Source organism: Trachypithecus francoisi, unplaced genomic scaffold, assembly GCF_009764315.1.
Source record: "Trachypithecus francoisi isolate TF-2019V2 unplaced genomic scaffold, Tfra_2.0 Lachesis_group3, whole genome shotgun sequence".
NCBI lineage: Eukaryota > Metazoa > Chordata > Mammalia > Primates > Cercopithecidae > Trachypithecus > Trachypithecus francoisi.
In genome coordinates, this window is record NW_022681468.1 from 80,102,598 (window position 1) to 80,120,535 (window position 17,938).

Genomic DNA, 17,938 nt, shown 5'->3' on the forward strand with positions numbered 1-17,938 from the left:
CCCGAGGTCAATGACTCTGCAAGATGGGGGTACCAAAACCTGTCCACCTTGGCTCAATTAAGGAAAATTATAAAGGGCAATTTAAATTTCAGACTTCCATTGTGAGCAGTTTAGATTTTCAGTTGTGAATGTATCTCAGTTCAATGTTTTCCTCTGCTCAGGCATGCTTCCCTTACTACTTCACAGCTATTGTTCCAAAGATCATTGCCCAAGAAACTTCCTGCATATGCATCTCCGTCTCAGAATCTGTTTCCTGGGTAATGTGACCCAAGACAATTTGTGACAGACAGGTGTGGTCATAAGAATAGACTTAAAAAATTGGAGTTGAAGGCTGGATTGGCCACAGTTTCACTGGCAATGGAGTACCGATTACTAGTAGTGAGTGAAACTCTTATAATCTTTGGTATGCTACAGTGGTAGAATTGTTAAAACTTACACCAGTGATCAACTGGATTGGGATACTGATAAAAGGAATATATTGACAGGGGGCAATATCTCAAGTATCTGAGAGATTCTAGGGTAGTAGGCATTAAAAGGACAGTGAGAACCCAGGAATGCTACTTAATACTATCCAAGCATGGGAGAAAGACAATGAAAGGGTAAAGATGATTAATCACCAATTCAAGGCAAAGTGTGAAAGTGGAAGGGACTCTTTGGCAGCCTATTAAGAGATTCTTATCTCCTGCAGCCTGAGGGTAGAGAAAAAGCTGCGAATTAGGATTCAATTATAAAGGTAGAAGTCCAGAGAATGTTGATTTTCAGTATCAGCAAATCTGCTCTGCCCAGGTCAAGGTCCTGGTTGGAAAGGAGCAGGATCTTAAAGATGAGAATATCATGTCTGATGTACTCAAAATCCTTAAAGCCTCAGATATTCCCCAATATCTGAACTTGCAAAAATGATCAAATTTTCCTTGCTTGGAGGTAATGGAGTAATGTTCAGCTTGCAAGTTAACATGGACTAACCAAGACATAGCCCACCTACGATTCTAGCTTTAGACAAGTAGCTAGGATGAGGTCACAGCATAATCTTACTAGAGAAGTGCTAGACTTGCTAAAAAAGAATAAACTGTAGGACCTAGCCAATACATAACAGCAGGAGCTAGAAGAGTATGCATGGAAGTAATAGCAAAAATGTTAGACATCACCCAAATGCCCATCAGCAGATGAACAGATAAGTAAATATGGCATACTCAGTCAATTGAATACTGCATGGTGTTAAAAAGGAATGATGTACCAATATGTACTACAGAATGCGTGACAATTTTGCTGAATGAAATAAATCAGACCAAAAAAATAAAACTGTTTCACTTCAAATACATACATTTCTGGAAAATCCGGTCTGTAGTGACAGTTGATTGGTAATTGCCGGGGATGTGGGGATGAGAGGATGGGAGGGGAGAGAGGAAGGGACACAGAGGGGCACATGAGATTCTTGTGGGTGATAACTATGTCCATTATCTTGATTTTGATGGTTTTACAGGTGTACACATATAACAAATTCATAAAATTTTACACTTTAAATATAGTCAGTTTATCATGTCAGTTACATTTCAGTAAAGCAATTGAAACAAACATACAAACCAACTCAATCCCTCTAATTTTGTAGGTTTCAAGTCCACACTGTTCCTCTGTGTACCAGTTACTATGTCCTGGTCACAGAAAATGCTACACAGATTAAAAACAAAAGCAAAGACATCTTTACCTGGAAGTGCCTACCCCTACCTAGAGGACACTCACTGGTTCCCCTACTCTGATCCTTCTCTGTTATCTCTCTCATTTCTAGGAATTGGAACTTTGGGCCTCTGTGTTTCTCTCTTCCAAGTCTGGGAACTCCTGAAAAGTAAGAACCACTTTTTAGACTCATCTGGGTATCTCCTTGACCCCACATAGAATCAGGCCACCGGACTCCTTTTCAACCATTGCTTTCCCATCTCCACTGAGCTATAGCTCTGAGTTTTCTGATGGTACAAGTGAAAAGCTATTTAGTGTTCTTTCTCTGTGTTCCCCTGTCTAAAAAGGAAGGAGTCGTCTTAATAATATGTGTACATTTATAGCATGCATTCCCCCATAACATCCCTGTGACACAGCAGGGCTGGATGACTGGGACTCTGCTTCCTGGTGAAAGATCATCATGGAGCCAAATTCTGCTTTATCGAGACAGTAGGAAAGTTAGCTTGATGTGCACAAGCTAAGCTATATCCTCAGAGCCTTCTTATTTAGTTTTACCTTATCTACTCCTTCATTTGTATTATTCTATTTGCTCAACCACCCCAGACACAAAATCTCCTTCTATTTCTCAAGCTAGCCAAATACTACCACCCCTCAAGGCCTTTGAAATTTTTGTTCCCTCTGTTTGAAAGAGTCTGTGTTGGCTAAAGCAAACTATACACACACACACACCCTCTTGAGTAGTAAATTGAATTCTGAATTAACTAATGAAAAGTTAAAAATAATAGTTACAAATAATACAAGTTAATAAAAAGGTTTAATGAGACATAAAAAGTGAAAAAAAGTTAAAATCTTGGCAGTGAATGGAGTTCAGATAGATGCAGATGTTCTATATCTCAGCCTAGATTTTTCTTGCCTTCCAGAGTTCTTGCTGGGGACACCAAGATGGCAATGAAACTGTCTATGCAGTGTACGCTTCATCAAACCTGATATGGGAAGCTGGCTTCTTTCTAACTACCATCTCTTTATACATAGTCCCATATCATCATTTCAGAAGCACTTCAACTAAGAACCTCTCAATCTACATTTAAAAGAATGTTTATAAACAGTGAGCTTTCCTGGTTATTGAACCAGATTAAACATCATCAAAGCCCAGGTGTTTCTGAACAATACCTGACCAGAGTGTATGGCATTCTGGAACCCCTCTTCTCAGGCTATCAAATACTTCTACTTTAGCCAAGATGCAATTTTTGAAAAAGGTAAAGACAAAGGGTGATACGCAGTAGAGGCTCTCCCAATAGATGATACACAATAATCTTTTTCCAAAGCCCCTCATATTCTGTTTCTTTCAGGGCTTATAATCTGTCACTTTTTGGGATTCATTTCACCTGATTCTGTGTGTGTGTATGTGGGTGTGTATGTGCATGTGTGTTGTGTGTGTGCATGTGTGTTGTAGTTTCCACATATATGGAGATGACTATAGACTGTGTATGAAGAGTTGAAGAAATCTGAGACTCTAGATCCCAAGTCTATGTTTGCCAAAATATGTTCCAATTTGTAAACACTCAACTCACTTTCCTAACACGAGTCTTAGGTTTTAAATATTTTATGACTAAACTCTATCGCACATTCCTATTTTCTAAAAGTGTGGCTTTGGGATCAGTCTGGGTTTAACTCATGACAATGCCATGATACCTTGGGAGAGTACCTTACAAATCTATGCTCTACTCTGTAAAATGGGATCTCTCCTGTATGGATTAAGATATAATGTATAAAACAGACAACAAAGTGCCTGATACATGGAGGTGGTCGTTGCTGTATAATTGCTTGTATATTGCTATAAAATACAACATCCAAGAATATCAGTCATTGTTCAAACTTATAGTGCTATCTAATTTCAAAGTATACATATTGTACATTCAAAACACAAATACTTGTGTGTGTGTGTGTATATATGCACAACATATATTGATACCCATTTTTTTTTTTCTTTTTTAGAGACAGGGTCTTACTCTGTCACTCAAGCTGGAGAGCAGTGGTGCAATCATAGCTCACTGCATCCTCAAACTCCTAGGCTCAACTGACCATCCCAATTCGGCCTCTGGAGTAGCTAGGACTACAGGTATGTGCCACCACATTTCGCTAATTTTTTAAAAACTTTTGGTAGAGACGGGGTCTTGCTATTTATCACTCAGGCTGGTCTCAAACTCCTTGTCTCAAGTGATCTTGTTTGTTGCATACCAGCTATGTGACCACAGAAAAGTTACTTAACCTCTCTGTCCCTCAGTTTTTTTCATCTGTAAAAGAAAACTAACAATAGTATCTCTAATATAGCTTACATAAGGATTAAACAATGTCTGGCACTTGGCAAAATTATGTAAGTATTGGGTATTATTATAATTACTACTATTTTATCATGTGGTGATGCAGTGAATAGAGAAAATCAAATGAAAACAATAGTAAAGATTAAAGATGTCAGATGTACCTCCTTTATTTAACCTAATTTCTGCAACAGATGCTCCTCTCTTAATCTCAACAGGGAACAGATTTCACAGCCCAGGAGCATAATTACAGAAAACGCTGGCTCCTGTGGTCACAAACTTATACTCAGGGCACAGTGAGTAACTGCCAATTCAGACCTCAATGGGTGACTAGGGCATATGGTGATAAAGGATCAGTCAAGAGTATACTGTAATGTTCAATAAATGCCAGCGGCTTTGTGAAATTAAAAATAGAGTTTATCATGCTGCTCCATCAATAAGCGGCTACAACATCTAATGTATAACCTGATAAATGTCTCATTTCTTTTTATTTCCTTCTCTTTGAAATTAAGTTGAGTGTATGTTGAGTATTTAACATGTGCCAGACAATGTGCCAGGTAGGGAGGTAAAATTAAAACAGACATATCCCTGCCCTCGGGAACATACAGTCTATTGTTTTTTTTGTTGTTGTTGTTTGTTTGTTTGTTTAATGGAGCTGTCTGCTAAGTGCGTTCTCTTGTAGGCTGAACCATGCCAGGACCTCAGACTTCAGTGCACACAAAGCGTGGTCTGTTGTTGATAGCATAGCAACCGTTTTTTCTCTCTGTACATTCCAATCTCTTGTTCTTGGGCCTGTCCACCTCTGGGAAGTTCCACTCTCTCAAGATTTTCCACCATATGGTGGGATGGAAGAGGAGATTGCATTCCATCAATCACTTTGGTTTTCTTCTGTTAAGGGATTTGGTAGGAACTATTGACTGGAGTGAGATGTAGGAATCATTCATATGCCAATGCTCCATTTTCTTTTTGTCTCCAGGCACATAGGATTGGCTGTCTGTGAAAATAAAGCCATAAAGGTCAATAGGTTAATTCTCAGGTTACAGGAACCAATATTCTTTGTTCAGCTAAGACTCTGATTGAACTTTCCTTTGATTTTCGTCTCTTTTTAGAATAGTCAGTTACAGATCATAACTCTGTCTCCACTGGGAGAGAGTGACAGTAAGAAAAAGTTGAAATGCTGACTGGAATAAGAAGAAATAACCAACTCTGCATTATATGAACACATTTCTGGCTAGGTTGTTTAGAGAGTGGACATCTTTAAGTACATTCTGCACCACTGAAATGCAACTCCAATACAGTCTAGAGTTCCTCTGTGGTGAATAAAACCCTCTGAGACTTTCTTCCTGTGAAGAATGCTGGGCTATTCTTATTGAATACTTTAGGGTATCACTGAAATTACACATAGACAATAGAAGCACAGTATGGGGAGATCATGGGCACAGAGTATGCAGTTTAGAGAACTCCCTCTGGATGCTCGGACTTTCTACTTTGTTGATACAACTATGGCCCACTGGGCATTTGAGAACCCAAGTGCAGCCTTTCTGATTCCCTATTTTCTTTGTTATTACATTCCATCCCAGCTTTTGTAGCATGTGGCAATAAATTGTTCTAAATACAGCTTAAATTACATAGGCTTTTCCAGGGTACTTCATGGATTTGTGTGTGTATGTATGATCTAAAATACTTTCTCGTAAGTACCAAAAGGTGCCAGAATGAAAATGAAGAAACGGAATGAGGGTCAGATATTTTAATTTCTTTGAACTTCTCTTTCAACAGAGGGATAGATAGATAGATACACACACATATGTGTACTCTTTGTATATAAAGCAGTATTTGAATAGTTTCTTTCACTCTTTCATCACTTCACCACTGAGCCCAATTTGTAGTGAAGGAATATTTCTTAAAAGTATGTATGTACATATTGTTTACAGATAGAGTACACACACACACACACACACACACACACACACAGAAAAAAGAATCTTTGAAAAGTATTCCAGCACTATAAATTGAGCTCAGAGATAAAGTGGCAAAAAGGTGAGAAACTATTCAAGTACTTTGGAGATGGACGCAAACATGATTCATGGGTGCCCACATTTAGCTCTGTGTACCAAATCGATTTCTGCCCTTTAATCTTTTTGTAGGAACCATCAGTAATCTATGTTAGGATACATACAAGAATAAAGAGAACTCCATTAGAATCCCTTTTGAGGTCTCCTCCCCAACCAGGTTAGAAAGTAATGAAGCCATGGCCGGGCGCGGTGGCTCAAGCCTGTAATCCCAGCACTTTGGGAGGCCGAGACGGGCGGATCACGAGGTCAGGAGATCGAGACCATCCTGGCTAGCATGGTGAAACCCCGTCTCTACTAAAAATACAAAAAACTAGCCGGGCGACGTGGCGGGCGCCTGTAGTCCCAGCTACTCGGGAGGCTGAGGCAGGAGAATGGCGTGAACTCGGGAGGCGGAGCTTGCAGTGAGCTGAGATCCGGCCACTGCACTCCAGCCTGGGCGGCAGAGCGAGACTCCGTCTCAAAAAAAAAAAAAAGAAAGTAATGAAGCCAGTAGACTGAGAAACTGTGTCCTTAAACAACATCACAGCTAGGAAGCAATTTATTATGCTCCCCTCTAGGCAATGATGTTCACCTTGAAGAATGTAAGACAGACAATCCTTGAAGAGAGCAGACTCACTCCCAACAGTGTCTCCTTTCCAGACTGTGGCTCATTTTTTAAGTGCCCAGCATTGGTAATGGACAGGCAATAGTCTTCTGATGGTAAGCAATTCTCTTTTCATAAAACTGTAGAAAAAAGCCAAGGGCAGTGAGTCCATCTCTGGATAATGTACATTAGCTCATTTTTGGTCATCAGTAATCATGTATTGAGTGACTTCTGTGTGGTCTTCCCCAAGTAGACAAAATTAAGAACGCAGAAAATATAGAAATTATCTCTAAAGAATTTACTTACAGAATTTTAGAAAAGTGAGGCACACAGCAAATAAGTTAGTCAATGTTCATAAATCTCTTTTTTTTTTTTTTTTTTGAGACGGAGTCTCGTTTTGTTGCCCAGGCTGGAGTGCAGTGATCGGATCTCAGCTCACTGCAAGCTCCGCCTCCCGGGTTTACGCCATTCTCCTGCCTCAGCCTCCCGAGCAGCTGGGACCACAGGCGCCCGCCACCTCGCCCGGCTAGTTTTTTGTAATTTTTAGTAGAGACGGGGTTTCACCGTGTTAGCCATGATGGTCTCGATCTCCTGACCTCGTGATCCGCCCATCTCGGCCTCCCAAAGTGCTGGGATTACAGGCTTGAGCCACTGCGCCGGGCCTCATAAATCTCTTTTTAAGTTTAGAAGTGAGACTTTAAAAACATAGATAACAAGAAACAACATCAAAAACTTAAGGAGTGAACTAGATGGTGTTATAAAAGAAATATGCTAACATTTTGGTGGACTGATCTGGTCATCAACACTGAGTGTACTCATAAATATTTTTCCTTAAACAGTGACCTGGAACTGGCAGGCATTTGGTGTGAAGGTGCCTCCTTAAAGAATGCTGATCAGAACCTTCTTGGGTCTCGTGGCCGAACTGTGAGCCATGAGCCTCCAGTAGCTTGGCATCACCTGATTTACTTCCTGAATCAAAATCTGCATTTTAATGAGATTCACCAGGTGAATCATGAGCCCATCAAAGATCGAGAGGGTCTTTGTAAATATATGCTCCCTGTATGGATGTAATTTATAACCAATAACAATTATGGATAGGAGCATAACCCTCATGACTGTTGAAATATAAAAAATTTCAAAGAGTATTTAGTATTCTAACAATATGGCAGAGCAAGATAACTAGGCAACTAGAATTGTCAGATAAATGCAAAAACAAACCAAAACCAACCAAAAAACCATTTCTCTAATGCATAGCTTAACTATCAATAAAAGAGAAAAACATCTAGATGCTAAGAACAAAAGTAAAACTGAAAACAAGAATTACATGCATGTGTTGAATATGTGGTTGTTCTGTAGAAGATCTTGAATGGAGTGATCAGCTAATAGCTAGCAAACTACACTTTCATTTCACCTCACTTGAAGGGCAGAAGTGAAGCATTAGCTCCTTTCAAGCTAGGCATTTGGTAGTGAAATTCCCTGATAAAGTTGAGGCCTTTGAAAGACATTGTCACCAGAGAAAAAGTAGCTTCAGGTTTACCCCACTTGAAGAAAAGAGCTGGGCCCTTTCAAAGTAGGTATTTGATAATGATATCCTTTTATGAAGTCAAGGCCCATGAATGGCTTCATTCTCAAATTAGACAAAATTTACCCAGTGGAACAGGGAAGATAGAGACTTTCCTCTCTCACTAAGAGATTAGAAATAAAAAATCAGTTTAATGTTTGAATTTTTGTTACACATACAGCTTATAAATTAAAAAAAAAACCAAATTTTAATAAAAATTGGTCCCTTGCTGGTGATGCTACTGAGGTCCTGCCAGAAACAAACATCAAACCATTCTTGTGGGATACGCCTACAACACAGACTACATGTGTTTCCAATGAAAAAAATGAACCTGTATAAAATAATGTCAATACAAACCATAAAGTGTCTAAAAAATTATCAGTTTTATGTTTATGACTATATTATGGAATGATTATAGTCTTATGCAGAAAATAAAATTAGTATATTTATAATGATTAAGATGTTAAATTAAGAAAAAAATCAAATGAAATGATCTAGGACTGAAGAAATAAAAAACAGATTTAGATAATATTAGTAATTTAAACTATAAATAAAATTAATATATTAAACAATTATTTAGTCACAACTAAATAATGAGCAAGGAACTTGGTGATTGATTAAATTACCTAGAACGAAACAACAAAAGAATAGGAGAATGAAAAGAAAGGTTAAGGTAATAAGTAGGACAGAATGAGGATCAACATATACTAGAGGAGTTTCATCACAAGAGAATATAGAGAATCACTGTAAGGCAACATTCAGAGAGAATATGACTACACATATCCCAGTATTTATATTTTTTAAATGGGCAGAATACAAGCAAATACCCAGGCTCATTGAGGTGAAATTGCAAAACACCATAGCCAAAGAGTTAAAAATATTACTGCAACTAGAGAGAAAAGACAGATCTCTTCCAAAGAAACCAGAATTAGATTGACAGAATATACAACGGAGGACAAAAAATGAAGGAAATTATGTCTTTGTAGTGCTAACAAAAAATAAGCAATCTGGAATTATATACAAGAATAAAGTATCATAGTAGAGAAAATGTGAAGTAAAGGTATTGAAGACTGTGATATTTCACTGAAAGAACTACTAAAGTCCTAATCTGGAGAAACAAGAAAATTGATCTCAGTGGAAAAAGTGGAGTACAACAAGCGTGAGTGAGCAAAGAATGAGTAAATCATATAAATCAGTAAACCAGCAAAGCATTTAATGTTTAGAATAGCCACCATCATAATAATAATTTGGGGAGAATAAAAAAACTAGGTAGAAAGTAAAATAATAGACTAAATAAGGTAAGATAGGAGGGTTATAATTAAAGTGTTTCATGGATATTTATTTTACAAATGGCAAACAGAATTGTTAATTTTATACTTAAAATGGAGATTCTGTGATAATGGTTTAAGAATAATCACCACACATGTGGATATAAATGTAATTTTGCAATTAGTAGAAAGAAGTGAATGAAAATTATCAGTCCTACAGAAGGCAAGATAAGAAGAAAGCAAGCTAAAAAAGAAAAACAAAAACCGCAATGATGAAAAAAGCACAATAGAATACTGGCAAAATAAATCCAACAATATCAACAGTCACACTAATTATAATTTTTAAAGATGTCAAAGTTTACAAAAACTTTCACATTAAAGTTATTTAGCTGTACATTGCTTTTTAGAAATATACATAACACATGATAAAAAAGTTGAACTTCAATGAAATTAAGATTTGTAAAATGTTTTTTAAACAAATGAAAATAAGTTAGTGTTTAACAACATTACACAAAAAGCTTCTAATGCAAAAAAATTATATAAAAGGGGCTGATACATTATTATAAAAGGAACAAATAGTCTTAATGTGAGAAAAAAATCTCAATGTTTTCTATTATATACTGAAATAATGAAAGTTTATAATTTTTTAGGTTAAATAAAATATATTATCAAAATTAACACCCCCTGTTCTTCTGTTCCTTTTACCTTTTTTATGTGGCAACTGGAATGAATATATATATATTCATTCATGTGTGATTTGCATTATATTTCATTCATTCGTTCATGTGTGATTTGCATTGTATTTCTCCTGGACAACACTGTTCTGTACTGTTTTCTGATAGGTTAGAGAGCTGGTCCATGGTAGAGAGGTTCATTGAGGTGGTGAGAGCTCTGAAGCCAAGAGCAGTCTGGCAGGAAAACCACATCCTTACATTTTTACTTTTTTAAGACCAGAGAAAGAGGAACAAGTTTTGGTTTCAGGTGTTTTGCAATGGAAAGGGTGCTCAACTGTGTTAGGAGGATTTCCTTCCCTAATTCTACTTGGTGTTGCTCCTTGGACCTCTGTACCTCCTGACACATAGTAGTGACCAGGGAGGCTCTAAGAAGAGTGTTCTTTATCTGGTCTACTGCCCACCTTCCCCTCCAATATTCATGTTTCCAAACGATGATGTCTGAGTTAGGTCCAGATATGGCCTATCATTTTCTAACTAGCTTGTAGTTTTCTCAGAGAAAGGAATTTTGGGGTAATTTTTGGAATCTTCTTTTGTTCCAATCCCATCTGCACAACATGTAAGATGAATAATTCTGTTTCTTGGATGTGGGTGACTCTGTATTTTAATTTCCAGGCTTATTCCATTTGACAGATATTAAAATTCTTCTTGGCATTTAACTAACAGGAAAATGATGTGGACAGCATAATTGATCAGTAACCTTGGTAAAATATGATTCTTTTGTGCAAGTCAGCTTAAGGCAGGGAACAATTTTACCTCCCAGAGGACATTTGGCAATGTCTGTGGCATTATTACAATTTGGCAAGGAGGTGCTAACTGACATCTAGTAAGTAATGGTCAGGGATGCTACTAAACATCCTACAGTGCACAAAAAAGCCTCTTACAACAAAAAATTACCCAGCCAAAAATGTTAATTAATGCTCAAACTGAGAAAACTTACTGTAAGGTAATCTAATAAAGAATATATGAAATGTTTATACATCTATATAGAATTTTAATATAAATTTAGTACAAAAGTCTTAAGTGTACATCCCAATACGTTTTCACAAAATTAACACATCTGTGTAACACATTAGCCAGTTCAGGAAATAGGGCATCACTAATACCCAAGAAGCCTGCTCATGACCCAGTCCAGTCAGCCTTTCTGATCATAGATCACCACTATACTGACTACTAATACCACAGATTAGGTTTGCCTGTTTTTGAACTTTATAGGAGTTGAATCCCATCCATAGTATGCACTTTTTGTGTGTTTGCCTTCTTTTATTCAACTTTACATTTTTACAATTCACCCATGTTGCTGCATAGCTATAGTTTAGTCATTCTTATGGTTGTATAGTATTCTCTTATATAAATATTACACAGACTATTTATTCACCTTTTAAAGCTCAATTGAATGGTTTTCAGTTTTGGGCTGTTAAAAAGGTGCTACTCTAAAAATTATATGTATAATTTTGTGAAATATGCACACATTTTTGGGGGGCATGTGCCTAGGTGTAAAATTGCTGGGCATAGGGTATACAAACATCCACCTTTATTTAGTGAACATTGTCAAACACTCCCACTAGTAGTGTATGAGACTTGATTTATTTTTAAATATCCAGTACAGATGCTTTTTGTATGTATGCACATATTTCCCAAGCTTGATATCCACATCTTGAGCACCAAGCTAGTTAGGGAGGAGAAAGAGCAAAACCCAGTTTCTTATCTTTCCAGTCATTAGGTGACTAAAATGTGTTCTAATGAGTAACTGTACTGACCCTATGGGTCCCAGGGAAACAGCATCAGCTGTGGAGAAAGCGTGTGTCTATAAACCATTTGAAAGAAGTTGTTCTTTGAGACCGTTGATTTGTTCTTACTGCCTTCTTGTAGCCAATTTAGACAAGCAAAACCAAGCTCTGCAATCCTGTTTTGACAAAAATAACTGTAAGATTTTGATAGGCTTGCTTTCTCTAAATGTCACCCAAATGTCTTGCCTCTGACGCCAATGCTCTTCTCACTATACTGGGCTATTTCACTGTACATAGTACTTTCTCCTGCACATCTCTATTACCTTATGTTCAAGTCCCTCGGACTATAATATACTTGTATATAAAAAAGTCTCTTGAATTCTTTAGATAAGAAAACCTTGAGAAAATAAAGGTATTATAAACATAGCAGTATTGATACTATTTTGATTCCTCCAACTATTCCTGATATTATACTTCCTTTGTAAATGTCTTAACTCTGGAACTTTTCCACTTTCATATAAATTAGCATCACAATCTTATAAACATGTTTCTATTTATTGAATCCCAGGTCAAAGTCATTATACAACAAAGAACAACAGTTTTCATACCAGACTGCTTGCATGCATGTAAATTGGGGCTCTCGCCAAGGAGGTAATGAATACAGTCTCAGGTTTCATGAGATGAATCAAAAAATAGAAAAACTAATAACATAATTTTCATATCTCAGATAACCTAAGTCAGGGTATCTTTCTTCTCCATAAGACTCGCCTTTTAAATTTAGGCATGATGTATTAAGTGATGTAAAAGTAAATCACACAGGAAAAAACCAAGACTCTCTCATGCATGAGAGAAAGTGAATTTTCATTTTTTATAATGGCCCCCTTACACCATGATGATTTACATCAAATCTCATATTCCTGGAATAACAATTATACCGGGAGATAGTAGAGCATTGTGGTCAGAAGCATTGAGTCTAATGATCTGGTTCAAATTTTGGTTCTCAAACTCATTAGCCATGGAACTCTCAATAAGTTAGTTAACCCTTCAGAGTCTCAGTTTCCTGTGCAGCAAAATAGAGGAAAATAGTGGCATCTATTCTATGGCTTGGGAAAATTAGAAGGCACTGTTCATCATATGCAGTTAGCTTAATGCTAGGACACAGTAAGATCCCCACAAACAGCAGCAGCTACTGTGGGGTGATTGACAACAGTAACAAGGACACAGGCATTACTATTCATGTTTCTCCTGAAGAGGTATGCCATCAACTTATGTTATAGTGACTGTGAAGCCTTATGGAGAAAGTAAATGAGGGGGATCATGGCTGAAACATCTTAAGTCAATATAGCCACTTTTACAATTGGGAATCTGTGAAAAATAGTATGATATCCTATTGCATAAGGCAATGGGGAGGAGTGATTAAGAGATCGATTCTGGAACCAGTCTTAGTAAATTCCTGTTCTGCCACTTTTACTTTCTGTATGATCTGGGCAAGTCATATCATCTCTCTTGCCTATACAATGGGCCCTAGTGTCTCAAGGCATGTGTTTGCATGTGAGTGTGTACATATGTGTGTGTTTAGTACATATGTCATGCTATTGTTTTGAAGACTAAGTCAACAAGTCAATATGTGGGGGCACCTGCAACAGGGCATGGCACATAGTAATTGTTATTAAGTGTTATTATAATTATTGAACTGGCATGAGATTGGGTACCTTCTTAAAAGGTTACTTTCTGACTATATAAGGAAAAGACAGGAATTTCTGAAGAAAGATATAAATAAAAGTGACTCCACTGCTGTTACTTCAGGGTTGAGCTCCCATTTGGGGGCTAGCTTTTTGCGTAGACTGCTGAAGGGAGTGTTCAAAAGCATATGAGCGTGAATTTGGCAGAGGCTTGGTCCCAAGCTATTGGAAACATTGATGGGAGTGACAGAACCTGTGAAAAAGGTCATTTCAAAACTGCAAGTGGTTTTTCTGTTTCTCTAGAAGTTGAGAATTGAACACAGTGTTGATGCAGACTATTTCTAAATTCTACGGCAAATCATTGCGTGCGTCTTTCAGTTATGCAAATCTAAATCACAGGTCGTAATTAGAAAAGGAGGTGTTTGAGAAGCTGTAGCTATAAGGAGCTAAACTGTTCTGCGTGATCATGGAAAAGGTCATTTGTGTAGTAGGCAGAATAGCATTTCTGTAGGCTGCTGCTTTGGGAAAAACAGTTTATTTTCTAAGTCTGGATTTAGATGCCTACAGAATACAGTTTATATCTTGTGTCTTATATTAAGTAGCTTCTTGGAGGTGGTCAGGCTCTGAGACCCCGAGACTTTGGAAAAGATATACAGGAGTGACTCTCACTTTATCCTGGAGGAAAGACCATAAAACAGCCCTTTATGTTATAAGCTAAAGCCTGAAACCCCAAATCTGTGAAACTTTGAAAATTAAAGGGGCAATCAGTTTTTCTTGGTAACTTGGAAGCAAGGGATACAAAAAAGCAACTTCTCCGGCTTCCCCAGTCTCCCCACTCTGCTATCTGTGTGCCTCACTTGTAAAGCAGGACGATGGTGTTCTCCTATGACCGCTCTGTTGAAATTGTGAGGTAAGAGTTCATATGAGAGTAGAGCTCACCAGTGTCTGCCTTCCTGGGATGAAGTAGATTTTGAGACAGGAAATAAATCTTAAATCTTAGTCTGGAGGTGAGGAGGTGATACCTTCATCTCCTTAGGATTATTTGCTTGGGTCTTGTCTCTGAGGAATCTAGCCAATTTGAAGAAGTTTGAGAACAAAACTAATTTCCCTTACCACTGAGACAAAGAGTCAGCCTTGAAGCAACGACCTGGTGCTGGGACCTCTCAGAACACCCATCTCTAGTCTGCTGTGAATTCAGCTCTGTGGGTACTTTCCTTCCCTGAAATTTGGGACTTCAGTCAGGCCTTGTAAAAGAGCTGTCTGTCATGTGTAAGAGAGGAAGTAAGGGACAGGAGTACCTAGTGTTAGAATGAGGAGCCTAGGCCTGAGGGAGCTCTTAAAGTTTAAGTCCACAGGAAGCCATCTCTGGCTGGGGAAGGACTGGACTGCTGACAGAGACCAATGAATGGTAAGCAGCTGCCTGACACCCTCAGGGCAGAGAAGAGAGGCCCAGGCTGAGGCACACCAGGAGCTGTGAGATTGGGAAAAGATGATGAAGTGGATCTGGGTTCCAGATCCCCAACAGGTGGTAGGTATTAAGAACACTTCAGTTTTTCTGATGTAGTGTACTTTCATTTGTACCTACAAACAGGTGAAGCCTCATAATCTCATGGGTGTTGAGATTGTGTCAGTTTTCATATTGCATCACAAGGGGTGAAAGCCATCAATCGAAAAACAACCAAACAGCTAAACAACCTGAAATGGTTAGACTTTGTGTCCCCACCTAAATCTCATCTTGAATTATAATCCCCATAATCCCCACGTGTCAAGGAAGAGGCTAGGTGGAGGTAATTGGATCGTGAGGGCGGTTCCCCCATGCTGTCCTCGTGAGAGTGAATGAGTTCTCATTAGATCTGATTGTTTTATACGTGTTTGTTAGTTCCTCCTGAGTTCATTCTCCTTCCTACCACCCTGTGAAGAAGGTGTCTTGCTTCCCCTTCACCTTCTGCGATGGTTGTAAATTTCCTGAGGTCTCCCCAGTCATGCAGAACTGTGAGTCCATTAAGCCTCTTTCCTTTGTAAATGACTCAGTCTTGGGCAGTTCTTTATAGTAGTATAAGAATAAACTAATACACCTCCAAAAGGTTGATTGCCTGGAACGTGAAGAGGACTACCTACCAAATTGTCACTGCCTCACCAACAGGGACTAGTCATTCTTACCAATTCCTCTCGCTACAGTGTTAAGTAAATAATTTTTCAAACCTGTAGTTGACTAAAGAGTAATTTTTTTTATAACTTAGCACATAATAGCCAGAGTTCTGAAATTCTAAAGTACATCTTACTGAACATTTTATGCTGAAAGTCTCTGTGAATGAAAGTGATTCAACCATGTATCTGGGATTTTAGAAGGGCTGACACATACAAGAACTTTTTTTTTTTTAACCGTATTTAAAAGTCCTGTTTTACTTTCTAATTGTGCAGTCTCATTTAGAATATTTTTATTTTCTCTAATTTAAAGATGTTACCTTCTAAAGACAAATGAACTTGAGGACATCTAACTTGTGATATCCTTTCCTGACTATGTTTATGACTACTGCTATTACTCAAAGGCAGTTTTCCTGGGTGGGATGTTTTCCAACACACTTTTTTCTTTCCCTTTACCACATTCCCCTTCCCTGTGCCTCCCCTGTATTCCCTGCATCCCCGACAGCAACACACACATACACACACTGTGTCCTTTGCTGTTTCCCTCTTGTTAATTTTTAATTTTTATGACTACATAGTAGGTGTATGTTTTTATGGGTACGTTAGATGCATCGATATAGGCATACTGTGTGGAATAACTACATCAGGGTAAAATTTTATCTTTGGGGCTTTTGTGTTGAGCTAGATCACAGAAAATACTTTTGTTTTGGAGATAAAGTGTCAAATTACCAGTTAAAATGAAATCTAATGCTTTCATAAAATTTTGTGGTACATGTGCCTATTTTCCAAGCAATAGCAAGAACATTCCTATATGTTTTTAAACTAAGGAAGGGAGAGGCATAAAGAACAACTTTGAAAAGATTATTATATATATTAATAGAGAAATTTATTCACCCAGTGGCTGTGTGGTGATGAGAAAACAGAAAGCAAATAGCTGATAGAATGTAAAGCATTTGGTTTTCTAGAGACGTTTGGATTTTATTTGCAGCTAATTAACATGAAGTCTTCAGTAGGCATGACTCTTTTCTCAAATACAGCTAGTTTTATCACTTAATATTCATAATAAATATGCTACAGTATAGAAATAAACTCTCTAGAGAGCAGCAGGAAAATTAAACCACCAGTTTAAGGAATCCGGGTTTGTCACACAGTCTTTACCCTTCAGCATCCAAGGTTCAGTAAGCATGGAGGCTGACACACTAAACTGCAAGTAATAACACGGTCACTCCCATGGAGCAAATAGGTCAGGGCTGCAGGCTGGATCTTCCGAGACCAGCAGACCCCCTAATTCCAGGCACACAGTCTCCCGCAGTCTCGACTCTTGCCTCCGGTCCTAACACCTGTCCTTAGTCTCCAAGTTTCTTCAGTAACATTAACCTTTCTTGCTTCTCAATTTCTCGCATATGAAGAGCTGCAAAGCTCCATGTTTCCTTCTGTTTTCTAGCCCCTTTCTGAGCAATCTCTGTTTTTTGTAGGGCATTGAAGGGCCACTCTGGCAGTAAAGCAGATTGTTTTAATTAGGTTTGATTACTTTTTAAACAAATCCTAGCGGATTGGGAAAAGCAATCGCTAAAAGATGTATTGAGTTTTTTTTTTTTTTAGAACTGAAACTATGAAACAGTGTGGCTACTCACATTAAAAAGGGAGGCTTTTCTACTTTCTCCTTTGTAATGTAGAGTAAGGGATTGCCTTCCTTGTGAAATTCACTGTCTTTCCACCCCTCATTCCACATTTTTCTGTTTTTCAGGCCAAACTAGAATACGGTGGGTGACCACCTCCAGGGACAGCAGGCTCAGAATTGTGCAGTCGGTTACAATTAAAATATGTGATTTATTTATGCTTGCTTGGTCTGTTTCCAGCACAACCTGAAAACGCTTAGATTGTGCCATTTGTTCAGTATACAAGGAGGAGCATATGAGATGATTTATAGCTGAATGAAGAAAAAGCAAAAATATAAAAGTTCTCAGTTGATAGGAATGCTAGTTTACACAATAGGTTTGAGAAGAATTTTATTTTCCTCCACAGATTAGTGTTAAGGACTTGGATTTAAGTTTACCAAATATGAAAAGGTTTAGATAAGTAGAAGCAATATTAACAGCAAATTTCTTTATCTAAGTAGTTTTCATTTTAAATTTTTATGAGTGCATAGCAGGTGTATATATTTATAGGGTACATGA